The sequence below is a fragment of the Notolepis coatsorum genome, assembly GCF_963971535.1.
Source record: "Notolepis coatsorum genome assembly, chromosome: 3".
NCBI classification, from domain to species: Eukaryota; Metazoa; Chordata; class Actinopteri; order Aulopiformes; family Paralepididae; genus Notolepis; species Notolepis coatsorum.
Window position 1 is genome coordinate 130279859 of NC_140167.1, and position 15145 is coordinate 130295003.

The following is a 15145-nucleotide window of genomic DNA, read 5'->3' on the forward strand; positions in this document are numbered from 1 at the left end:
GGGTTGTCATAGATTCAGAACTGAACTTCAATTCTCATATTAGCAAAGTGACGAAAACATCGTTCTTCCATCTCAGAAATATAGCAAAAGTACGACCATTTATTAATCAGAACGATGCTGAGAAGCTAATTCATGCATTCATATCTAGCCGGTTAGACTACTGTAATGCACTTTTCACAGGTCTCCCTAAGAAAACCACAGAGAGGCTTCAGCTAATCCAAAACTCTGCAGCCCGACTGCTAACTAGAACCAAAAGGAGAGAGCACATTAGTCCAGTCTTAGCCGCTTTACACTGGCTTCCTGTAACATTTAGAATTGACTTTAAGGTCCTTCTCCTTACATACAAAGCTCTAAATGGACAGGGACCTAGCTACATCGCCAACACTCTAATAAATTACACACCAGCAAGAACACTGCGATCATCAGCTGCTGGACTACTAGAGGCTCCCAGAAGCAGTCAAAAGAGGATCGGTAATGCAGCCTTTATCAACTATGCCCCAAAACTATGGAACAAACTGCCCCAAAACATCAGGGAAGCCAACTCGCTAGACATCTTTAAAAGACAGCTTAAAACCCATCTCTTTGCTCAGGCATTTCACTGATAGATATCTGCTACCACCTAGTGGCAAGAGGAAACATCAGGGATATCCTGACACAACTTGTATTTATTCGTACCCTGCCTACTCTTTTACACTGCCTATCAAATTCATGTGTCGGTTATTGCACTTTTTACTTCTTACTGATGACTATTTTTAAACTGAATCATTTTAAACTATTCTTATTTGCTATGCTCGCTCATGCCTGTATTTTTTATGTCCGTCGGTTATTGCACTTTTTAATTACTGAATAGAGAGCCTATTAGGATGCTAGATCCTAATGTGAAACACTATGCTTATGGCAGATCAATCAGCATGGATTGTCTGTAAACTTTAATACATGGCAGTTTGGTTTGTTAGAACAGACTGTAATCTTATGCTTATGGCAGATCAATCAGCATGGATTGTCTGTAAACTTTAATACATGGCAGTTTGGTTTGTTAGAACAGACTGTAATCTTCACTTGCTTATGGCAGATCAATCAGCATGGATTGTCTGTAAACTTTTCACTTGCTTATGGCAGATCAATCAGCATGGATTGTCTGTAAACTTTCACTTGCTTATGGCAGATCAATCAGCATGGATTGTCTGTAAACTTTATGCATTGTTGTCACTTGCCATATCTTGCTATGCTCGCTCATGCCTGTATTTTTTATGTCCGTTCTATTTTATAATTTTTATTTTATTTTATTTTATTTTTATTTTACTATTTTTAAACTGAATCATTTTAAACTATTTTTACTATTTGTGTTACTGAAAACTGTAAGCGGAGAGCCTATTGGGATGCTAGATCCTAATATGAAACACTGTGATTCTACCTGTCTATCTTTTTATGCTCGCTTATGCCTGTATTTTTTACTGTTGTGAAGCACTTTGAACTGCAACCTCTGTATGAAAAGTGCTATACAAATAAAGTTATTATTATTATTATTATATTATAGCTATGGATACAATACTATGGCCCATTTGACATCACCTATCTATCGTTCAAAATGTGAGAAAGAATAAATTTGTCCATCCATACGTTCCCGTGTTATATACCGTGGTGAATATAAGTATGGTTTTAGAGCGGCCTGGGGTAATTCATGAAATCCTGAGTTAAAGCCCTATACGTCGATTTCACTATAGACGTTGCCATGTCTTGCCTGTATACGCTATTATCCCGAAATCAAATCTACATCATAGCTATTATGTTCCATCATGAATGCATGAAAGGGGGGGGGGGGGAGTATTCCAAAAATAATATTCCAATTGTTTGGTCGCCATCTGGTATATCCAATGTCCATTTCGTCGACGGCATAATTCACCACAACATATGGATCGGAGATATTTGATGCGCTTCGATGGAACCGGGAGAACCGCTCCCCTCGCCCAACAAGGAAAAGTGAAACCGGAGACCTGGGGCCGTCCCACAGAGAAAGATACAAGGGTAGAAAGGGTGCTCGATACCGCCGTCTAGTGTGATGGGGCCGGTATTGCACTTTTACATTCTCATGAGGATTCCCCATGTTAACCCCGAGTCTGTGCGCCTGTAATGAATAGAAATATCGAATAAAAGAAATAACGATCAAATAACGAGTATACTCATTCTTGGCGTTCAACGATTGGCGGCCAATAACGAGTATACTCGTCGTTGGCGGGGAATGTGTTAAGTAACTTTGAGGCTGATTGGGAGCGATCTTCCATGAAAATGAATAAGTCATCCGCATATAGAGCAATTTTGTGTGATGTCTCATTGATTGCCAAATGTTAATCTTGTCATTAATGGACAGGCACTGTGAAAGTGTCACCTTGTGTATAAGGTGTGAATTTGTGACTGAACTTTGTAGATATTTTTGGCTTTGTGTGTGTTTCACATTTTAGTGTTTGTATTGATATTTGTCTTTCTTTTCCAAATGTTTTTTAATAAAGATTCAGTGCTTATTTGCATCACTGTGTGTACTATCTATATACACACACACAAGCTATGTGTTTCAGAACATTCTCAAACAAGTATTTTTCACAGATCTTGAAAAAATCTTGTGGTTTGACAGTTTAAATGGATATAGCCTGACGGTGCAAGACAAGAAATGCAGAAATAACTTCTCGTAAAGGAGCACAGAAAAGCTTTTGCATCAACTCAGCTATTTTCCACCGCAAGAGACATTTAAGAAACGCGAGTTATATTTTTCACTTCAGCCATCCAGTCGTCTCTGCCCGAAGTCCTTAGTTACCATGGCAACCACCCACTGCGATTCCCAGCCACACACACACACACACACATATTCCCAGCCACACACACACACATATACACTGAGTATGTCAGCGTTGTGGTGTCTGTCCTTATCAGACATGCAGTCTGACCAAAGCCAGAGATCCTTGTCGGGTCCAAGAGTGCATGCAAAAATGCTGATGTCGTTTCCAATAACTAACAAACCACACTCGCTAACACCCACCACACTGACACTCACTCACACACACATTGTTAGAATCAGCTCGTTGATGCATTTTATGATGAATTGAAAATGGGGAACCCTGATGTAAACGAGACGAAAGTCTCTCTGGTCTGCATCCCCTTAACAATTGTATGTATTGTACTGTACTGTACCCATTCTGCAATCTGTTAATAAAGTTTTCAATCAATCAAAACCTTTTTTATTTATCTAAAGTGCATTGGTTGCCATTTGTTTTATAGTGCTGCTCTATGGAAAATGCATTAAATAGGATTTTGCTGGTGAACTTGGTCTTGGCTTTAACTCACCATGCTACCTGCTGTATGAGGGAGAGAGAAAATGGGTAGATAAAACAGTTCTGTTGAGCTGCATGCATGATGCACTGGTCTCTACCTGGACCCAACTTCATTCAACACCAGTCTCTACCTGGACCCAACTTCATTCAACACCAGTCTCTACCTGGACCCAACTTCATTCAACACCAGTCTCTACTAGGGATGGGTACCTTTCACATTTGAACCGATACCGGTACCGGTACCTGTGAATCGATACCGGTACCCAACGGTACCTTTTTTCGGTACTTTAGTCTCAAGAAATTTAATTTACCTACCTCAGTCGTAAAAAAAAATCCAAACTTCAAATAACTACAATTTCGACAGTTTTCGGCTTGTCATTGCTCCGACTGCTTTGTTGTTGAATCAAGTCAAATCCTAGGTAAGCATATATTGTGCGTGTGAACGTTGACATGAAAAAAAAAAAAGTTAAAAAAAAATAATAATAAAAAATATACTCGGTAAAAATATACTCTGTAGTACCGACGTGTTTCGGTTCGGTGCCTCAAAAGTACCGAATTCTGTACCCATCCCTAGTCTCTACCTGGACCCAACTTCATTCAACACCAGTCTCTACCTGAACCCAACTTCATTCAACACCAGTCTACCTGAACCCAACTTCATTCAACACCAGTCTCTACCTGAACCCAACTTCATTCAACACCAGTCTCTACCTGAACCCAACTTCATTCAACACCAGTCTCTACCTGGACCCAACTTCATTCAACACCAGTCTCTACCTGAACCCAACTTCATTCAACACCAGTCTCTACCTGGACCCAACTTCATTCAACACCAGTCTCTACCTGAACCCAACTTCATTCAACACCAGTCTCTCTACCTGGACCCAACTTCATTCAACACCAGTCTCTCTCTACCTGGACCCAACTTCATTCAACACCAGTCTATCTACCTGGACCCAACTTCATTCAACACCAGTCTATCTACCTGGACCCAACTTCATTCAACACCAGTCTCTCTACCTGGACCCAACTTCATTCAATACCAGTCTCTACGAACCCAACTTCATTCAACACCAGTCTCTCTCTACCTGGACCCAACTTCATTCAACACCAGTCTCTCTACCTGGATCCAACTTCATTCAACACCAGTCTCTACCTGGACCCAACTTCATTCAACACTGCTGCCCCAGTATTATTGCAAACAATTATTTACTTTGTGAAGACTGCATTCATTGATGATTTAGGAATAATCATATTTTATGGGGTGTCCCAAGATCAGTCATTGGAGAAGGCAAATCACAGTAGTGCCCTTCATATTAAAGCAAGTGGTTTGCTAGGCTACACGTCCATATCAAGGCAAAAATGGTATAGGCAGCTACAGAATAAAAGCAACTGCTCATCCCAATATTTGATTAGTCTTTTGTTTGTTGTGATACTGTGAGTGAGCAGTTATATCTGTTCACATTATAACTCACTCTGCAACTGTGAAAAGAAACCCACTTCCCACAATATATTGACCTGCTAAGCATTATGATGAAGAAAAAGAAAAACGAATGAAAGAAAAAGCAAACGGAATCCTTCACTCAGAACTGTGTGAGTTTATTATAGACCAGTAGCCTAAAACCAGTCACTGTTCCTCATTTGGCTGTTCCGTTATATGAGCTGCCTAAGGAAGAACGGGTTTTAATTGTTAATGTTTGACAGTTCAGGTCACTGTTATGATTACTATTGATTATTTCCCCTTATTTGTACCCTTTTATTGTTTTATCTTTCTTCAGTTCAATATCTGCTGATGATGGATGAATAATTTTCCAGATGATTAATAGTGTGTAACTGTGTATACATCTCTCTGTGAGACTGCTGGGATCAACATGATCAGAGGGGAATCTACAGTTGTCCTCAATGTAAAATTATCTTTATCCCATCGTCTTGATTGATTGATTGAAAATGTTATTAACAGATTGCAGAATGGGTACAATACAGTACGGCTCAATACACACAATTGTTAAGGGGATGCAGACCAGAGAAGAACTTTCGTATTGTTTACATCAGGGACCCCCATTTTCAATTCATCATAACATATGACATACAGATGGACAGTACTGCTACATCTATACATTTATGACATACCAGATCTACAAATACAGTACTGTTTTTGATACAAGAAGAGTCTAAAAAAAGAGAGTATATACATTTGACGAAGAAACTGTACATTGGAGGAGGTTGGGTAGGTGGGGTGGGGGGGGCCCAGTGAGCAAAAGACGTCTTTTCAACCAAGCGTTTTTGCATAGCTCTCGTATAACCGAGCCAAATCGTGTTTTTTTGTAGACGTATTTTAAACTATGTACTAAGTATATTATTTCAATGCATTCACATCTGAAAATATTATCAATATGGACAGAGGCATCCTGCAAACGCACCTACAAATATATGAGCACGATATTTTCGAAGATTTTATGTGACGTCTATCCATCGCTCGCATTTAGCCCAGGATAATCTTGTCTAAGCTTAGACGTATTTTAAACTATGCACTAAGTATATTATTTCAATGCATTCATATCTGAAAATATTATCAATATGCACAGAATCTCAGAATCTCAGTGACCCAGATGTCCTGAGGGGCGTGAGTTTAGCGAGGTGAGTGTAATGGGGAAGCCCGTGAGTCTGCTGTGCAGATGGTTTGCCATTTGATCAGCAGGTGGCGCTGATAGTGCACTGCTGGGAAACCTGACTGATCACAATCCTGCATGATTAAATAATGATTAAATTCTTCTGACTGTGTGTGTGTGTGTGTGTGTGTGTGTGTGTTAGGGTGACCAGATACAAAAAGTCCAAAAGCAGGACAACAGTAAGATTTTGGTGGGACAAAGTGGGACAGATAGATAATGTAATTTTTTTTATTATAATAACTCGTCTTCACCGAATAGATAAAGGTTAAATCTAAATAAATACAAATTAAATACAGAATTATATCTCTCCACATTCATCTTGGCACTGGCAGCCGGCTTGTTACCACCTAACATCTGTTTTAAATATTCAAACTTTATCACTTGACAGGAATGTCTTGTGTTCGATTCTTTTTTTTTGCTTCAAAAAGAGGGACATCCTCTCAATATGTGGGACGCGGTCTCAAATGGTGGGACAGTACAACCAAAAGGGGGACACCTGGTCACCCTAGTGTGTGTGTGTGTGTGTGTCTATCCATATCTCTCATTTAGCCCAGGAGAATCTTGTCTAAGCTTAGACGTCTACCAAACTTTCACTTTTCACCCCATTTTAGACATTGTTTAAACGTCTAAGCTTAGACGTTCAAAACACGTCTAAGCTTAGACGTCTACCAAACTTTCACTTTTCACCCCACTTTAGACTGATTTTAGACGTCTATGTCATGACGTTGAAACAACGTCTAAGCTTAGACGTTCAAAACACGTCTAAGCTTAGACGTTCAAAACACGTCTAGTGTAACTGAGGGGTACAATTCCCTGACTGTATTGATAAGTATGGTATTAAACCACTACCTCTTGTACTTTAACTTCTGGCCATCCAGTACATGATATAGATATGATGAACACTTTCCCACCTGATGAAACGAAGTCCACACAAATGTACAAATCAAATATTTAATATAGCAAAAGGTATATACAACGTTCACTTGTTTACATTTATGATTTGAAATGCACTTGTATGGCAAATGAGTATTCGTAGGTAAATCAACATTGAATGTCCAATCTCTGGTTACGCAGGGAGTAAGTATACAACCCGGTTCTTTAGGGAACTATAGCGATGGTACTTAAATGATTATAGCTGGATACACTAAGGGGGGGGGGGGTCCCGCTGGTTGTAAGACAGTAGGAGGGGGGGGTTAGAGAAGCCGCTGGCGGTATCCCATCTGGCCGACGATTTCTTGGGAGAATTCAAAGTCTTGAACACGGTGCCCACAGAACCTCGGTCCGCAGATGAATACAGCTGGACCCTCTGGTGGACGGTAGCTGCCGGTCCACAACGGAGAGACGTGAGGCGACCTCACTGGTGTAGAGCGCCGTCTCACCTGGACTCCCCTCCGGGGGGTAGTTCCAACACTCAGCAGTGTTGGCCGTTATCCATGGAATAATCAAAGCACCCAAAGCATAATCCAAGCCGTGGAAGGCTCGCCGTCGTCCGGGTAGAGTAATCCAATGTACAGGTCTCCTCGTCCTGGCCCGGAGCTCCTCGGATGCAAGCACCACTAGTGGTCTGCCCAGCCTGGTTAAGACTCCAGATAACGTCAGGAACAATGGGGGTACTGATAACTTTATAACTCTAACCGAACGATGCACCATACATAATAGACTATTATTAGCTTAATAGAAATACGTCCAACTCGACGGTATAGTGCCAAACTATGACAATTCAACTATTAATCCACACGATATCTCAATGCCTATTCTGAGGCCAAGTAGGCCTTACTGCACCACACGTGCGTCGTGGGTGAGGCTTCGCGTCTGTCACTCGGTTGGAGGGTAAAGAACTAATGGACTAAAAGAAAGTTCTACTTTACTCGCGCCATATATATATGCGCTGTGAACAAATAGTACCATTCGTATTTCGCCAGACGTATTCCTACGCGGAACCGGGCTTGCCACGACATGTTGGGCGGCACGATTGAACTTGAACCTAGGGGTATGGCTGCTGGCGCCAGGTTCTCGTCCAATGGTAGAATGAAACTATTATGGGCTGTTTAGTAGACTAAAGGGATATTCAGTGCACATTGTACAAGGAATATACAGGGGATATCAAACGATATACAAATACTATTAAATATATATATATAAATAAATATATATATTCGGTTTAATCTGATCCTTCACAACAGCCGCCCCCTAATTAGTCCCACCTAATTAGCTAAGCAGAGACAGATTAACCGCACTGTCTACCACTCAAGGTCCGCTGTAAGGGTCAGTCAACTCACAAAGTCATGGGGTCATGGTCATCATCGATAGTATCTGGGAGTCGGGGCAGTTCTATTAGCCTCGCCACGGGTCGTGTGTAAGTTCGCCCTTGGACGAGTACTTCAGCTGCTCGGACCTTGCCATCGGCACCGGTGATCACTTTGCTTACGCGGCCAGCCGGCCACATAGCTCTGGGTAGTGACTGGTCGATAATCATGACGACTGTTCCTTCTGTCAAATTGTCTCTCTCTTTTACCCACTTCTGGCGGGGCTGTAGAGACGGTAGGTAGTGGAGTAGGAAGCTGCTCCAAAACTTGTCAGCTAGTACTTGACTGTACCTCCACATTCTTCGGCCGTTCGCTTCTTCAGGCCTGTACATTGTCTGGGGTAGCGCGGGGTCCAGCCGCCCCATTAAGAGTGTGTTGGGGGTGACTGGGTCGACATCTGCTACATCACTGGAGACGTAACCGAGGGGCTTTGAGTTCAATACTCCCTCGATCTCCGTGAGGACTGTCATTAGGACTTCTTCCGCCACAGTCTGGGCCCCAAGCACGGCGTACAGGGCTGTCTTTATAGAACGTACTTCTCGTTCCCAGGTTCCACCGAAGTGGGGTGCGTTCGGGGGATTAAACTGGAAGTCAATCTGGGATGGAGCGAGGTGGGTCTTAAGTTCTGGGCCCATAGCTTGGAAGCTCTCTCTCAGCTCTCTTTCTCCGCCTTTGAAGTTTGTCCCGTGATCAGACAACAATGTAGACGGTTTTCCTTTCCGTGATGTGAATCTTCGGAAGGCCATAAGGAATGAGTCTGTGCTCATGGTCGGAAGGAGCTCGATATGTATCGCTCTGGTGGTCATGCATTTGAATACAATACCCCACCGCTTCTCGGTTCCTCTTCCTCTCTTTATATACAACGGGCCAAAACAGTCCATGCCTGTGGAGTGGAATGGCTTGTCGCCGAGTCGGAGGCGACAGGGGGGTAAGTCAGCCATCCGTGGTATGCTGGGCTGCGCGCGCCACTTTCGGCAGTCTAGACAGGTTCGCTGGAAGCGTCGCACCGCTTCACTTCCTTGAAGTATCCAATAGCGACGTCTGATCTCCGCGAAGACTCTCTCTGCTCCTGCGTGGTGTACATCCTCGTCGTATTTCTTTATGATCAGCTCTGTGACCTTGTGTCGGCTGTTCAAGACTATCGGGTACTTAATGTCATCCGGTAGATCGGGGGCTCTCCGCAGGCGACCACCCACTCTGATGAGATTATGGGCGTCACTCTCGGGTGCCAGGTGGAGCAGTCTGCTGTCTGATGGGACGGGCTTTCCTCCCTGTAGACAGTCTAGCTCATCGGGGAACGAGTCTCTCTGGGCTCGTTGTAGTAGAAGAAGTTCTGCTTCTTCGTAGTCAGCTGCTGACATGTCAGTGGTGGACTGAATCTCTGGGTGGTGCCACAGGAATGTCCTCTGCTGCGCACTCTCTAGGGTAATGCAGTCATCTATGTTGGGGTCTGTGGAGGCGACTGTGCTCAGTCCACAGAACATAGGTTTCTTGTTCTCAGCCTCCTCGTTACTTGCTTCCCGTGGGGTGGGCGTAGGCCACTCTTCTTCGGGGAGCTTGAGGAATTCTGGTCCGTCACTGTAGATGTTGCGACGGGTGAGGTCATCCAGAGACATTCCCCGGGTGATGACGTCAGCTGGGTTGTGTTTGGTGTCCACATACCGCCAGCTCGCTGCTTCTGTTAACTCTTGAATCTCGGTGACTCTGACTCCCACGAAGACTTTGTATCTGCATGAATCAGACTTGATCCATGTGAGTACTGTCGTGGAATCTGACCACAAGATTGTTCTGTGCACCGGGATGGTGAGTTCACGTTGGATTAACGTGGCTAGATGCGCTCCTGCTAGGGCTGCGCAGAGCTCTAGACGCGGGATAGATTGTTGCTTTCGTGGGGCTATTCTTGAGCGAGCCAGGATGAAAGCAGTGTGTATCTTTCCTCCCTTCTCTTGGGCACGCAAGTAGGCCACCGATCCATAGGCTACTTCGGAGGCGTCGCTGAAGACGTGTAGATCAATCTTGCATGTCTCTGGCCTCACTGTGGATGGGAAGTAGCTGCGGCGTATATTGACGCCTGGGAGTGAGCGGAGTTCCGTCTCCCACTCTCTCCATGTTGAGGCAAGGTGTGCGGGTATGGGGTCGTCCCAGCCCTGGTCCTTGTCCCATAGTGCTCGTACAATCATCTTTGCCCTGGTGGTGTAAGGTAGAATACATCCCAACGGGTCATATTGTCTGGCGAATGTTCTGTACACACTCCGTCTGGTGGTCGGTGTCGCCGTCGACCTTCCCTGCTCTGGAGTCAGGGGTTTGTGTCTATAGTGGAGCGAGTCTGTTTTGAAGCGCCAGACTAGTCCTAGTGTCATTTCTTGGGCTTCTCCTGGGATGGTCGCCATCCAGGTCTCGCTGCTGGCAGCCTTGTCCGCGGGGGAGAGGCTGCGCAATACGTGCGGGTCACTGCTGGCCCACTGCCCGAGATCAAAGCCGCCTTTGATCAGGGAGGCGCGTAGCTTGATTAGGAGAGCCTCGGCTTCTTCTTGAGTCGAAACGCTTTGTAAACAGTTGTCCACGTAGAAACTGTTCTTCACACTGTGTCGGACCTCTTCATCTGCTGCTGGGTCCTCTGCGACGTGTTTCTGTAGTGCAAATGTAGCACAGCACGGGCTGCATGTGGTTCCGAAGGGGAGTACTTCCCACTGGTAGATGGCTGGGTTCTCATCTCCGATCCTCTCTCTCCATAGGAACCGCAGCAGGGGCTTGTCCTCCTCCACTAGTCTCACCTGCAGGAACATCCCTTTGATATCCCCGCTGATAGCCACCTTGTCCTGGCGGAAGCGCAGTAGCACCCCTAGTAGGGAGGGGCAGAGTGTGGGGCCGGGCAAGAGCTCTTTATTCAGATTTTGGGATCCGATCTGGTAGCTGCAGTTAAACACAATGCGATCCTTGCCGTTGTGGTGGACCTTGTGATGCGGCACGTACCATGATTCGGTCGTCTGATCGGCCTCTTTAATGTCAATCTTTGTTACGTGTCCCGCTGTGATTAGCTTCTCAATCTCAGCGCGGTACACACTCTCTTGAGCGGGGTCTTTGGCTAGGCGCCGCTCTGTGTTCAATAGATAGCGCTCCGTGGCGTCTTTCTTTGCGTGAAAGGTGGGCATTCCCTCTCGCCTCAGGAGTGGAGTTGCGTATCTCATCACTCCGCCGACTGTGACTCTCTTTGTCCCTTGCTCGAGTAGGTTGATGGCGTAAATGTCTTCTTTAGAACGAATATCTTTCTTTTCGTTCTTAAAGGGCATTGTCTCTAGTGTCCATAGCCTCTCGACATGCTGCAGGAGGGTGGTGTCTTCTTCTGTCGTTCTGGAGTGGAGGCAGCTAGTGGCTGCTGTTCGGTTGAGAGATTTAGCGAGGGGGCCTTGTAGTGTCCACCCTAGGCGGGTCTCGACTGCTGCAGGACAGCCTCGGGGTCCTGTATGGACCCGGTCAATCGGGACTATGAGTTCTGCATGGTCGGAGCCTATCAGCAGGGTCGGGGTAGCGCCGTCTATGAGCGGGATAGGTAGTTGTCGCAGGTGCACATATTTATCCATCAACTTGGCGATAGGGTAGGTGTACTGCGATAGTCCTATTTCTTGGCTGGTGAAAGCATTTGTAATCTTATACCGTCGCTCTGGCTGCCCGTTTGCTGCGATAGTGAAGGAGACATGCTCGCCCTTTATCGTCTTTAAATCTCTTCTTATTGTCCGAATCGTCATTTGGTTCTCGCTCCCCCACAGTCCCAGCTGGGCCGCAGCGGACGCGAGCAGAAGGGTCTTCTCTGACCCGTCATCAAGGACGGCGTAGGTGTCCATGACTTTATCTTGGTAGCTCAATGTCACACGGACTACCTTTAAGAGCACTTGGGCGCCGCTGCTGCTGGCGGGGTCAATGTACATGACACTTGCCTTGGTGCCGCTCGATGGTGCAGGTGAAGGCCGTCTTCTGTTACTGTCGTGTAGTATATCTAGATGGGCTCCGTCGCACCGACTGCACCTTTTCTTTAGGCGGCATTCGGCTGCCATGTGTGGTCGCGCACATCGGTAACAGCGCCTGTTGGACTTTATCCATTGACTCACTTCTTCTGCATTCATCTTTGTGAACAGGTCACATTGTGACAGCCAGTGTTCTTTCTCACAGTAGGGACACACCATCTTCCACTTCTCTTTTCTCGAGGGGGTACTGTGGCTCTTACTGCTCGGTACTGACTCTGATTGGTGCATGACAGTCACCGATCTTCTTCCATCATTTATTCTCCTGGGTCCCTCTCTGGAGCTTGGCGTGCTCCGCCCGAACGTATCCAGCCGTAAGCTGCTGACTTCTCTCGCCAGGAAATCGGCTAGATCAAGGAGGGATGGTTCGGGGCCGTTAGGATCCCGGTAGTCCCTCTGCCGCCTAAAACGCTCTTGTCTTGCGGGTGGCAGCTTCTCCAAAATCCTCTCGACGTTAGAGTTGGCGTATAGCTCATGCATGCCCTTTTCCCGTTGCGCTCCCAGCATCCCTACCAGGGACTGCACTTTGATTGACAGGTCGTCTAATGAGCGATTGTCTGTTGCTGGGGGTAGGCGATCAATATGCCTTATCTCTTGGATTACGTAATCCCATATACGTCCATATCTCTGGTCCAGCGCTGCTAGGGCCGCTGTGTATGGTGTCGTAGAGGTGGCATAGGCTAGCGCTATATTGTGCGCTCGCGGTACTTTCAGGTGCTTCAGTAATATTGCATACTTGTGGCGTTCATCAGCGACATCCACCATCATTGTCTCTAAGCACATCCGGAGCTCCGTGTACTGTGCTCGATTCTCATAGGTGAAGTCTGGGAACGACGGCGTGGCAATGTATGATGCCGTGGATGGCTGATACATCGGCGAGCGTTGGGGGAGAGACCTCCTAGGCGAGTCCCCTCTTGCGCCTCTCTGTGGGCTGGTACCGACAGGGTACCATGGCCCGCTGGTCCAGGTGCTATTCCTCGGGGCTGGTCGTGCGTCGTGCTCACCCGTGAATAGAGTCGGGGGTCTGTAGCGCAGCGCCGCGGGGGTATAGCCTGGGCTGTACTGGACCTCCTGGTCCGGTGGAGTACTGTGCTGTCGTCGGGCTTGGTTCTCCTCCTCTCCCTCTTCTTCCTCTATCAGGTCTTCCAGATCCTGTAATAGTTTATTTAGCTTCTCCGCAGTGTATGCCGCTCCTTCCTTGTAGCTGGGTCTCGCTTGGACCGGTCTGGGAAGGGGGTCTGCGGGGGGTATAGGCTTGGTCTGTTGATCAAGTTCAGGGTCGCTTGCTCGGTTAGGAGACGCTGCCCTTGACTGTTGTCTCGACGAGTTCCTTGAACCCCTGGCGGAGGGAGAGGGTGTTGCCTTGCGGATCAGCTGCTCCATTAGCTGCGCTTGTAACTTGTCGCGCTCGACTTCGCGCTTGGTGAGATCTGCTTCTCTTTGGGCACCGGCAGCGGCGCGCTGGGCGTCGGCCCGGTCTCTTGCCATATTCTCTTCCGTCTGAAGGCGTCTCATCTCCAGGCGTGTGCGCTCTTCTTCGCTCCGTTGCTGTGCTTGGAGTCGATCGCGTTCGCCCTGAAGTCGGTCGCGTTCGGTAGAGGCTGTCAGGCTGACGAGGAACGCCTGTTGTAGCATCCTCTCCGCTTCGCTGGGGGAAGGCGGTTGTGGAGGTGAGCCGCTCCTGGGTGAGCCGCTCCTGGGTGTACTCGTTGGGGAGTCCTGGAGCTCTATTTCCTCTGCGCTCTCCTCCTCTTCTTCCGTGCAGAGTTCTCTCTCTGTAGGGTTGTCTTCCTCCCGGGGCTGGTCGGGGACTACTTCTTCGGTATTGGCGGGAGGTAAAGGCATGTCAGCTCCCTCCTGGTCCCCGCCGTGAGCTTGGTCAGTTACATTAGGACCTACTAGGGCCTCTGTGGTCGGGGAAACCTGGTCGTTAAGGTCAGACATAATTTTACTTTCTACTTTTACCGCGTTTACCGTTTGTCGAAGGCTAGGTAGTTGACTGACAGCGTAATCCTCTAAGTACTGAGGTGTCTGTCATCTGCGCCGCGGGCGTTCTACGTTAGGAGGACCGTTTCGTGGAGTGTTCATCATAGGCCATTTTAATATTAATAACACTATATTAATATTACACTAGTTACCCTCCGGCTCGAAGGACCAATTGTAACTGAGGGGTACAATTCCCTGACTGTATTGATAAGTATGGTATTAAACCACTACCTCTTGTACTTTAACTTCTGGCCATCCAGTACATGATATAGATATGATGAACACTTTCCCACCTGATGAAACGAAGTCCACACAAATGTACAAATCGAATATTTAATATAGCAAAAGGTATATACAACATTCACTTGTTTACATTTATGATTTGAAATGCACTTGTATGGCAAATGAGTATTCGTAGGTAAATCAACATTGAATGTCCAATCTCTGGTTACGCAGGGAGTAAGTATACAACCCGGTTCTTTAGGGAACTATAGCGATGGTACTTAAATGATTATAGCTGGATACACTAAGGGGGGGGGGGTCCCGCTGGTTGTAAGACAGTAGGAGGGGTATCCCATCTGGCCGACGATTTCTTGGGAGAATTCAAAGTCTTGAACACGGTGCCCACAGAACATCGGTCCGCAGATGAATACAGCTGGACCCTCTGGTGGACGGTAGCTGCCGGTCCACAACGGAGAGACGTGAGGCGACCTCACTGGTGTAGAGCGCCGTCTCACCTGGACTCCTCTCCGGGGGGTAGTTCCAACACTCAGCAGTGTTGGCCGTTATCCATGGAATAATCAAAGCACCCAAAGCATAATCCAAGCCGTGGAAGGCTCGCC